General features: G+C 46.6%; 1 long non-coding RNA gene and 2 other non-coding genes across 3 annotated transcripts in view; all 3 read right to left on the bottom strand.

The window, feature by feature from the left end:
- The window catches only part of LOC131740152 (uncharacterized), a 9,903-nt gene extending 4,308 nt beyond the window's left edge, over positions 1 to 5,595 (bottom strand). Inside the window, exon 1 of the long non-coding RNA XR_009330783.1 lies at positions 5,509 to 5,595. This is a non-coding gene — a long non-coding RNA (uncharacterized LOC131740152). The remainder of the gene's footprint in view (positions 1 to 5,508) is intronic.
- Positions 4,117 to 4,231, bottom strand: LOC131697311 (U5 spliceosomal RNA). Its single transcript, XR_009307157.1, has one exon. It is a non-coding gene; the product is annotated as a U5 spliceosomal RNA (small nuclear RNA).
- Positions 4,741 to 4,934, bottom strand: LOC131697054 (U2 spliceosomal RNA). The gene has a single exon (XR_009306936.1). It is a non-coding gene; the product is annotated as a U2 spliceosomal RNA (small nuclear RNA).
- Positions 5,596 to 10,000: the final 4,405 nt, after the last annotated feature.

The raw sequence follows: 10,000 nt of genomic DNA, 5'->3' as shown, positions 1-10,000 counted from the left end.
ATAAATACAATAAAAATGGAAGAACATCACTTTTTAGCACTAACACTTTCCCCAAAAAAGTTAACTTCCTACACTTCCATAATCCTATTTTCACCCTTAACCTTACCAATTTATCCGCCCAATTCTTAACCCCACTCCCCTTGTGATAGAATGAAATCCCTAATAACTTTAACCCCTCAGTGCATAACTGTAAACCCCCTGGTACATCAGACCTATCCCTCCAGGCCCCAAGAAACATAACCGATGATTTATCCATATTCAATTTTGATCCTGATGCTAAGGCAAACTGTGCAAGAACCTGAAGAACTCTTTCCAAACTTCTGTCTGATGTCAAAAAAAGAGTTGTGTCATCCGCATACTGCGAGATCTTAACAGAGACACCCCCACTCCCTGGTAACAACAACCCCTCAATCCCATCATCCACTCTCACCGCCTCCGCAAAAGGTTCCATATACAAAACATACAACAGAGGAGACAGTGGACACCCCTGCCTCACCCCGGAAACTTGTAAAATGAATTCCCCCAGATGCCCATTAATATTCACCCTACTACCCACCTCAGTGTACAAAATTTTTAACCACCTCAGAAACTTTTCCCCAAACCCAAAATGTGCCAAAACTCTAAACAAAAAACCTTGGTTCACCCGATCAAACGCCTTCTCCTGATCCAGGCTCACCAACATTAGAGGTACCCTCCTATCCTCAGCCCAACTAATTGCATCCCTTGTTAACATCAGATTCCAATGAATCGATCTACCCACCACCCCACAGGTCTGATCCTGACTTACAATTAACGGCATTGCTTGTTTTAACCTCTCAGTCATAACCTTTGCGATTATTTTATAATCCACCGTTAACAAAGTGACTGGCCTCCAGTTCCTCAGGTCCATCTCATCCCCTTTTTTAAACAATAAAGAAATCACACCATTCCTCATAGATTTTGACAAACTCCCTGTACGAAAAACTTCTCCGACCACCATTAATAATACTGGCCCAATTACCTCCCAAAAAGTAACATAAAATTCTTTAGGGAGACCATCTCCCCCTGGCACTTTCCTATCTGCCATTTTATTAAGCGCACTTTTCAACTCAGCAACAGTGACCGGTCTCTCCAAACTCTCTCTCACCTCATCAGACAGCCTGACATGCACTTTATCCAAAAAAGAGGCCGCAACCTCCTCATTAACCTCTTTTTCTGAAAATAATTCTTTATAAAAATTACTAGCACAGTCTAGCATGCCCTCTGTATCCACCACCGTGATCCCATCTTTCCCCTTTAAACCCCTGATCACCCTCTTTTTTTGTTCACCCTTCACCTGTTTAAAAAAATATGAACTACATGTCTCATGTTTTTCTAAAAAATCCCCCTTACACCTAAACAAAAAATTACTCGCCCTTTTTTCCCACACCACCCTCATCTTATCCTTAAGTTCCCTTGCCTTTTCAAAATCAAAATTACCCCCTGTGTTTCCCCTTATATACACCCCCTCCAAATCCTTCTGTAACCCCAAAACCGCTCTCTGCTCCTTCCTCCTTCTATTCCTGCAGAATTGTTGAGTAAGTATCTTAATTTTTCCCTTTACCCCCTCCCACCAAACTAGAACAGAATCACAATAACACAACATTTCAACCCATCCCTTAAAATGAAACACAAAAAGCTCCCTAAACGTTTTATCTTCCAATACCTCACAATTAAATTTCCAAAACCCGCCACCAAACACCGGTGTTGTGAAACTAATAATACATTTTAAACTATCGTGATCTGAAAACCATAACGGAGATGTATTGCAAAAACTAACAGACAACACATTTGAAACAAAAAAATAATCTAATCTACTTTTTGCCCCCCTTGAATTTCTCCATGTGATCCCTTCCAACCCTGGATTACATTTTTTAAAACTATCCACTAAACTAAAAAGTACTATAATACCTTTTAACACCCCCACCGTATAATCGTGCACATTCCCCTTATCTAATGATACATTAAAATCCCCTCCCAAAACTATATGTCTATTTGTCACAAGGAGATCCTTTATGGCAACAAAACAGTCCTTTCTAGAAACCAAATCAGTAGGTGCATATACATTAATCAGTCTCAGCTTTTGACCTCTCCAGTTCACATCCACACACAGAATGCGCCCTGGCAGTACTGAAATGCATTGCACTACCTCCATCTCCTTGTCCTTTAATAACACCCCTACCCCAGATGAATGCACCCCCCCCACACTCCACCTTGACTCCCCTCCCCCCCAGTCTTTTGTGTACAAAGCAATATCAGAAGCATCCCTTAAATGAACCTCTTGCAAAAAACAAAAAGAAAATGACAAAGAATTTAAATAAAGAAACACAGAAACTCTCTTATTATAACCCCTCAAACCTCTTACATTCATAGAAATAAAAGATAAAGACATAATGCACTAAAAAAGATATGAAAAGCAAAAAAAATAAACCATCATTCACAAGTGAGAAAACCACAAAAAACCCCTCAAACCATTAGTCCCAAAAAGTCTATCCCTAGAAAGGGCCCATACCTTCTGTATCCACATAACTCCTCTCATTTTGTTCCTCTGGTAACCCCATGCCTGAGTCATAAGGACCTGGACTCACCGGTGAAAGACATAAAACTGCCGACTGCAGCACCTCTTCCTCCAAACCAGTGTCCGGTATCATGGAAGATGATGAAGAAACCGACCCAGATACCTCCTCTGCAGTCCCTGACTCCACTAAACATAACTGCTGGGAAGAAACCGCCTCTAAGCCCATGCGCTGCACGCCCACTATCTTCTTTGGAGTCCCCTCTAAACCAACAGACGCTGTCTCATGCTCCACTTCTTTGTTCCTCTTCCTCCCCTTTCCCCTTCCTTTTCCTTTTCCCTGAACCAAAATCTGCTCCGTCGTATCAGTCACGCCATCAGGGGTATCTCCCCACGACACTCCTTCCATTTCTTCTTCACCACCTTTTACCTTATCACCTTCTGCTGCCCCTCCGTCAGGCACAGCAATGTGCCTCATCTCCTTCAACACTTTTTCAATTGGAGGCATGTCATCCACCACTTCCAATCCATCTGTCTCATGGCCCCGTGCAACATCAGCATATGTCTGCTTCCGCTTAGGACAATTTTTAAACAAATGCCCTTCTTCTCCACAGACATTACAGCTCTTATTTTTCTGACAGTCTTTTGAAACATGTCCCAGTTCTCCACAGTTCCTGCATCTCTCTTGTGTACACCCGACCTCTATATGGCCAAAACTGGAACATTTTCTGCAGAACAGGGGCTGCCGTGAATAAAACAGATAACCCCTATCTGCTCCAATAAAGAAATTTGCGGGGGGATGACGGAACCCATCATATCCTCCCTCCTCTTGCCGAAGCAGCACCTGAAACTGTCTCTTCCCGTTCCAAATTTTAAAGCCGTCTCTAAGTAACTTTGCCCCGGAAATCACATCTACATACCTGGACAGGAAAGCACTTATGGCTAAATCCGACACATATGGATTGTACATATGTACTGTTATAATCCGGAAATTTGTTTTAGCCAAGGACTCCACGGAAAAAAAAGATAAAGGCTCTTGATCCTCTTTAGCATTACAAGTATCAAGAAGATACTGAAAAGCTTGTGCGCTATGCAAAGTGACGTCCAAAAATTTCGATGTTCCATTCCTTTGTAAACAAAAGATTTCTTCCGGCTCAAAATTCAAAACTCCCAGCAATACTTCACGGATAAATTGTTCTCTATCCAGCATCTCTTCCTCCGCTCTTCCCTTCCACAAAAATCTTGCAGTATTCCTAAGCCCAGCCCGACCAGCTGACTTAAATGGATTGTTGTAGGTCATCCTGCACACCGCCTTCTCTTTCTCCTAGTGAACAAATGCTGCGGTCATGCCACACACACCTGATCTGAGCCAAGAGGCCGAGAAGCGATGCCCACAATGGTTTTGACCAAACGCCCCGGGCGCGGCCGCCCGCCGGAGCTGCCGGGGTACTCGCTTCTTGGACTGAGGGGAAAAATGGGAAAAAGAAAAAAAAAAGAAAAAGAAAAAAAAAGGTGCCAGGCTCTAATTATTAACACGGCCGGCGCCGCTGTGCTCGTTCTGCTTTTAAACCCATGTCGAGCCCCACCCCGAGGGGCAGGGCTAGCCAAAAATTGCATTGAACTCATAAATGCTCCTCTCCACGGAAATCTTTAGTAAAAGGCGAAAGATTTATTCGAACTGAAGAGAAGCCAGAGTGTGGTTTTACTGGTAGCCCAGCCCTTCCGGCCGGCCCAAAGGCCTTCTCCTCTACCCGGCGGCAAGGCCAAACAAAACCAAACAAAACAGGGAACTCTTCCCAAAACGCAAGTGCCGTTCGGTCCCGGCAAAGGGGCGCTTTGCTGCTGCTGCCGCCTTGAAAGCGAGGGCTCCTTGCCCCACTAAACAGCTCCGTTTCTGCTTTACCGCTGCGCTCGTCCTCCTCCTCCCACGAGCGCAAGGCCTTCTGGGTACACTGGCCTGCTGCGTGAGCAGAGCAGACTGTCCATCAGTTAGGCAGGCCTGCCTTCCTTATTTGGAACAAACAAACAAACAAACAAAAAAAAAAAAAAAAAAAAAAAAAAAAAAACAACAAAAAGAGCGGGAAAAAATACAACCCAGAAAAAGGGAGAGGGAGAGGCTGGCTAGCGCTCTCTCTGTCTCTCTGTCTCTCTGTCTGCCTGTCTGTCTGCCTGCCTGCCTGCCTGCCTGTCTCTCTCTTTTTTGACCTTTCTTGTGCACCGTTCCCGGAGGTACTGCAATACCGGGTCGATGCGTGGAGTGGACGGAGCAAGCCCCGGTTCCATCTCCTGCTTCCAAAAATCAATTTAATATAGACGGGTCCCCCTATGGGGGACGTATCAGATATTAAACTGATAAGAACAGATACTACACTTGATCTGAGCCAAGAGGCCGAGAAGCGATGCCCACAATGGTTTTGACCAAACGCCCCGGGCGCGGCCGCCCGCCGGAGCTGCCGGGGTACTCGCTTCTTGGACTGAGGGGAAAAATGGGAAAAAGAAAAAAAAAAGAAAAAGAAAAAAAAAGGTGCCAGGCTCTAATTATTAACACGGCCGGCGCCGCTGTGCTCGTTCTGCTTTTAAACCCATGTCGAGCCCCACCCCGAGGGGCAGGGCTAGCCAAAAATTGCATTGAACTCATAAATGCTCCTCTCCACGGAAATCTTTAGTAAAATACTCTTTTATTGAGATTTTACATTTTTTTACATTTACACCCATTCATTTTTTCATTCATTTTACATTTCTTTTAAAGATGACATTCATGCATACAGACATACATTTTGTTTTAAAAGCATTTAAAATACATTTAAAAAACACCAAGACAATTGTGCTTTGTACATGGTTAAAACAGACACAGATTAAAATCAACATGAAAAAAACCTGTGCTGTTTTAAAAGTGACTGGAAAAAAAGAACCATCTATAAAAAACCAGTGCTTGTGAGGGCCGGGGAGTGCTCTCTAAAAAAGTGAACATAAACCTAGATCTAAAACAGGGACAGGGGAAAAGGGACAGTGTATAAACAGTGAGTTAAAATTCTAAAATTTTAAAACACTTAAAATGTAACTTTTAATAGTTTACATTAAAAATCTTAAAGATACATAAAACAAAACAAAACAAAATCAAATAAAACATTCAACGTAAATCAAATAAAAGTCCATAAAACTGAAACAAAAGACTACATAAAACCAGGGCACCGTTGAAAAACGGTCATGCCAGCTAAAAAGGGCGGAATGCTGGCATGACAAAATAAATAAAAGGCTTAGCGGTGCCCCGTAGTCCCGCTCCTAGGAGCTAGCGGTTCCAGTTTTTTCCTTTATTCCATCTTCACGTCCTGAAGTCCGGCGATCCTCCACTCCGCGCAGGCCTTGTCCTTCCCGAGGGTCCGGATGTCCAGAATTACAAAGTCCTTGATAAGAGTTTGTGCCCTTCTGGTCGTGGTGATAGTGTCTAGCTCCTGCTTGTGATAGACACAGACGTTACGGCCTTCCCACAGGATCTGCTTGACAACATTGATGACACGCCAAACGCACTTAGCTGTGCTGGTAGTGATTCCTCCCGCAGGCCCATAGAGCACAGTCTCAGCGGTCATCTTGGCCGTGTCAGCAAACCTGTTTAGGAAGACAGAGACAGAGAGCCAGACACTGCCAGCCACATCACACTCCCAGAAGATATGGGCTGGTGTTTCTCTCTTGCGGCACTTTGCATAGGGGCATGTTTCTACTTGGGCTAGTCCCCTCCTGAACATGAACGCTCGAGTGGGGAGTGCACTGTGGACGGTGTTCCATGCTATATCCTTCTGGACATTACTGAGGCAGCTGTGAGACACATTCTCCCAGATTTTTTGGCTTTGGGTGAGGGAGAAAGTAGCTACTTTTTCAATTTCCTGGGAACCGGCAAGATATTTAGTTACAGCCTTGTATTCCCAGGAGGCCAATTTTGCTTTATCTAAGCCCAATTTATATATAGTGTCCCTTAAGGTTCTATAATACAATGGGGGGTCCCAGGAGTACGGCACGGTGTTATCAATAGTGCAGAGGCCCAAGGCCCTGAGACAGGTGGCAAAATAGAAACGATTCATGTAACATACCTTCCTGTCCAGGGCCTGGATGTTCTTGATAGTTTGCGTGAGCCCCTGCACTCGGGTGAGCTGCACAACGTCCGGGACCCCCTTACCTCCCTTCTTGTCGGCTTTACTCAGAGTGGCTCGCTTTACCCTCTCCATCTTGCTGCCCCAGATAAAGCGGTGGATAATGCGGTCCACCACTTTTTTGGTGGTCCTGTCTGGGGGAAAGATTTTTCCTACATAAGAGAGGATGGGGAACAGTATAGACTTGGTTATTAATACTCTACCCGTCATTGTTAAGGATCTTGTGCTCCATCCGCCAATCTTTTTACGGACCTGGTTAATGGCCGCCGTCCAGCTCTGGGCCCCCGAGCTATTGTTCTCGAAAATGAGGCCCAGAATCTTGATTTTGTCCTTTTTGACAGGGTACATGTCCGACAGTTCCCTATCTACCTGCCAATTTTTAGACACGTAGACTTCGCTCTTGGACTTATTAATCACTGCCCCGGTCGCCGTGCAGTACTTCTCAAGGATATTACTAATCCGAGGTACCGACGATGTGTTGGTGCAAATGAGTGACACATCGTCCATATATGCTGTTGTTTTGACCTGGACCCCGTTGGATCCAGGCAGCTGGAAACCAGTTATATTGGTATCCCTACGAATTGCCTGCAGGAGGGGTTCAATGCACACGACATATAGCAGTGGGGATAGTGGGCAACCCTGTCTGACCCCTGACTGGATAGATATTTTACCAGTCAGGTGCCTGTTCACCAAGACTCGGGTACTAATGTTTGTATATATGGTTTTAACCCACTCCCTAAGTCCAGGAGCGAATTTCATCTGGTCCATCACTTTGTACATATATTCATGGCTTACCCTATCGAACGCCTTCTCCTGGTCAAGGTTGAACAGGCAGAGGGGATGGTTCCGTTCTCTAGAATAAGCCAGAATGTCCCTTGTTAACATTAAAATATCCGTGATGGACCTCCCTGGGACGCCACAAGCCTGGTCAGGGCCAATGACCAAAGGGAGGTGTACTTGTAGCCGGAGCATCAGAGCTTTGGCTAGTATCTTGTAATCCACGCAAAGGAGGCTGATTGGGCGCCAATTCCGTAGATCTTTAACTTCCCCTTTCTTATGAAGGAGAGTAATTACACTCTCCCGCATAGAAGGGCCCAACCGCTTCTCCCTGTAGACCGCTCTGTAGACCTCCGCTAAATGGACTTTTAGCGTGTCCCAAAAAAGATGGTAATACTCACCCGGGATGCCATCTGGACCTGGCGTCTTACCGGTGTTCATGGTCTTAACCGCCTGGGTGAGCTCCTCCAGCGTGAGTTCTGGGTCCTTCTCCTCCTCCTCCTCGTCCCGCACTGAGTCAGGCTCCAACTGGCTCAGGAACCACTCTATCAGGGTGTCATCTGTAGCTTTGATGTTATACAGGTCCCTATAGAAGTTCTCTACCACTTTTTTCACTCCCTCACTATCCTCTACTATCCTCCCCCTGCTGTCGAGCATGGAGGACATCAAGTGCCGCTTCTCCCTCGTTTTCTGGAAGAAGAAGCGAGTACACTTTTCGTCTTCCTCCATTTTTTGCACTTTTGCATTGTGCATGACCTTTCGTTGTTCCTCCCTACAAAGCACTGAAAGATCTAGCTTGGTCTGGGCTATCTCGTCGCTTACAGGGAACCCCCGAAGCTGAAGCAGGCTCAGACGCTGGAGGGCAGCATTCAGGTATTTATATTTGGCCCTCCTTTCTTTTGCTTTCCTCTTGCCTGCTGCTATGAAATAACCCTTAGTTCTCATTTTGACCATCTCCCACCACTCTATAGGGGAGTTGAATAGGTCACGCAAAGTGGTCCACTCAACAAGCCTGCTCTTATAGGCTGCAGCTATGGAGGGGTCATCGAGTAAGGAGGTGTTTAATTTCCAGACCCCTGACCCCATCTGGGAGGTCTGAGGGACCTGCAATGTTACCTGCAGGAGCCTATGGTCAGAGAAGAAGACGGCCTGGGTGTCTACTGCCGTCTTCGTAAGGGAGCTGGTATGCAGGACGAGATCTATACGGGAGAAGGAGGTCCCAGATGAGCTCACCCAGGTAAAGGGAGGCACCAGGTCCTTACCTGCATCACACAGGGAGAAATCAGACATTACGGAGGACAAAACTCTACTAGAGCGGTCGTTGCGTGGCCTGCTCCGGTCTACGTCCCTCAGAGCACAATTGAAGTCACCTGACACGATGACGGGTACGTTCCCCAGCAGGAGTGGACGCAGCTGTGGAAAAAATTGAACTCTTTCGTTTTGGTTAGTGGGTGCGTAGACATTGACCAGTCTGAGGGGAGTGTTGTTGTATGTCACATCCACGCTCAGAATTCTACCAGGTTCTACCTCCCTGCTGCTGCGGGAGGTAATAAATGGGTTTTTAAACAGGATACCTACTCCGTCGGCTCTGGCTATGTTGGAGCCCGACCAGAAGGAGTCCCCCAGGGTCCAACTCTCCTTCAGGTCCCTATAATCAGGGCTCGACGAAATACCACACTCCTGCAGAAAGATGAGATCTGCTTTCAAGTTAGCTAGATAGTTTAGTACATCAAATCTTTTTTGTGTCTCCCTGATGCTCCTGACATTAACAGACACACATATCAGGGCCATCAGGGTAGCTAACAAGAAAAGGAGTCGCTGCGTCCACCCCATAGCGACTATGATTGGGAGGTCGGGACACTCTTCCTACTCTTAGCTCTACGCTTGCTTCGAGGGGGCTTGGGCTTATTTGCAACTCCCATCACCCCTGAGAAGGTACTCACTGCTGCCTCGTCCAAGAAGGCACCGTCTTTATATGCACAGTACGTGGAGTTGTTGGGGCTATTCAACTCCCCACAAGGTAAGTCTGGTGGAACTTGCTCAGGGCCCCTCGGAACGTGTGGGTCAGCTTTGTCCTGGGGGGGGGTTATGACAGACAGCATTCTTTGGCTGTTACCGTCTGTTGAATTGGAGCTGTTAGCAGACTTCTGGCTTACCGCGTCCAGGGGTATTCCCATGTCCTCCAGTGCTGTATCTAGGAGGACCTCTAGGGGGCCCCTGGTTTTGCCCATACAAGGGAGGGGGTCAAGGATGCTTTGAAGGGAGGCCCTTCGCTTGAAGAGGGTCATTGCTACCGAGGTACTGCTGGTCAGGGAAGGTGTTGACCCCGACCTCTCCCTCGGTGCATTAGTGAACACCTCTTCTGCGAGGTGTGCTAGGGTTTGTGCCAACGACTGGGAAGGCTGGCTGGGGATGCCCTGGCTGGCTGCTACCTGCCCACTAGGCGGCAGTGTAGCCGTCCCACTCGCCTCCGTCTCTGCCTGCGAGGGCAAGACTGGGGACTTTGTGTGGACATTAGCTGGTTTTGGATCTATGGGGGCCACCT

This window comes from Acipenser ruthenus, chromosome 13 (genome assembly GCF_902713425.1).
Source record: "Acipenser ruthenus chromosome 13, fAciRut3.2 maternal haplotype, whole genome shotgun sequence".
NCBI classification, from domain to species: Eukaryota; Metazoa; Chordata; class Actinopteri; order Acipenseriformes; family Acipenseridae; genus Acipenser; species Acipenser ruthenus.
The sequence above is the reverse complement of the archived record's forward strand: the minus strand, read 5'-3'. Positions and strand labels throughout refer to the sequence as shown.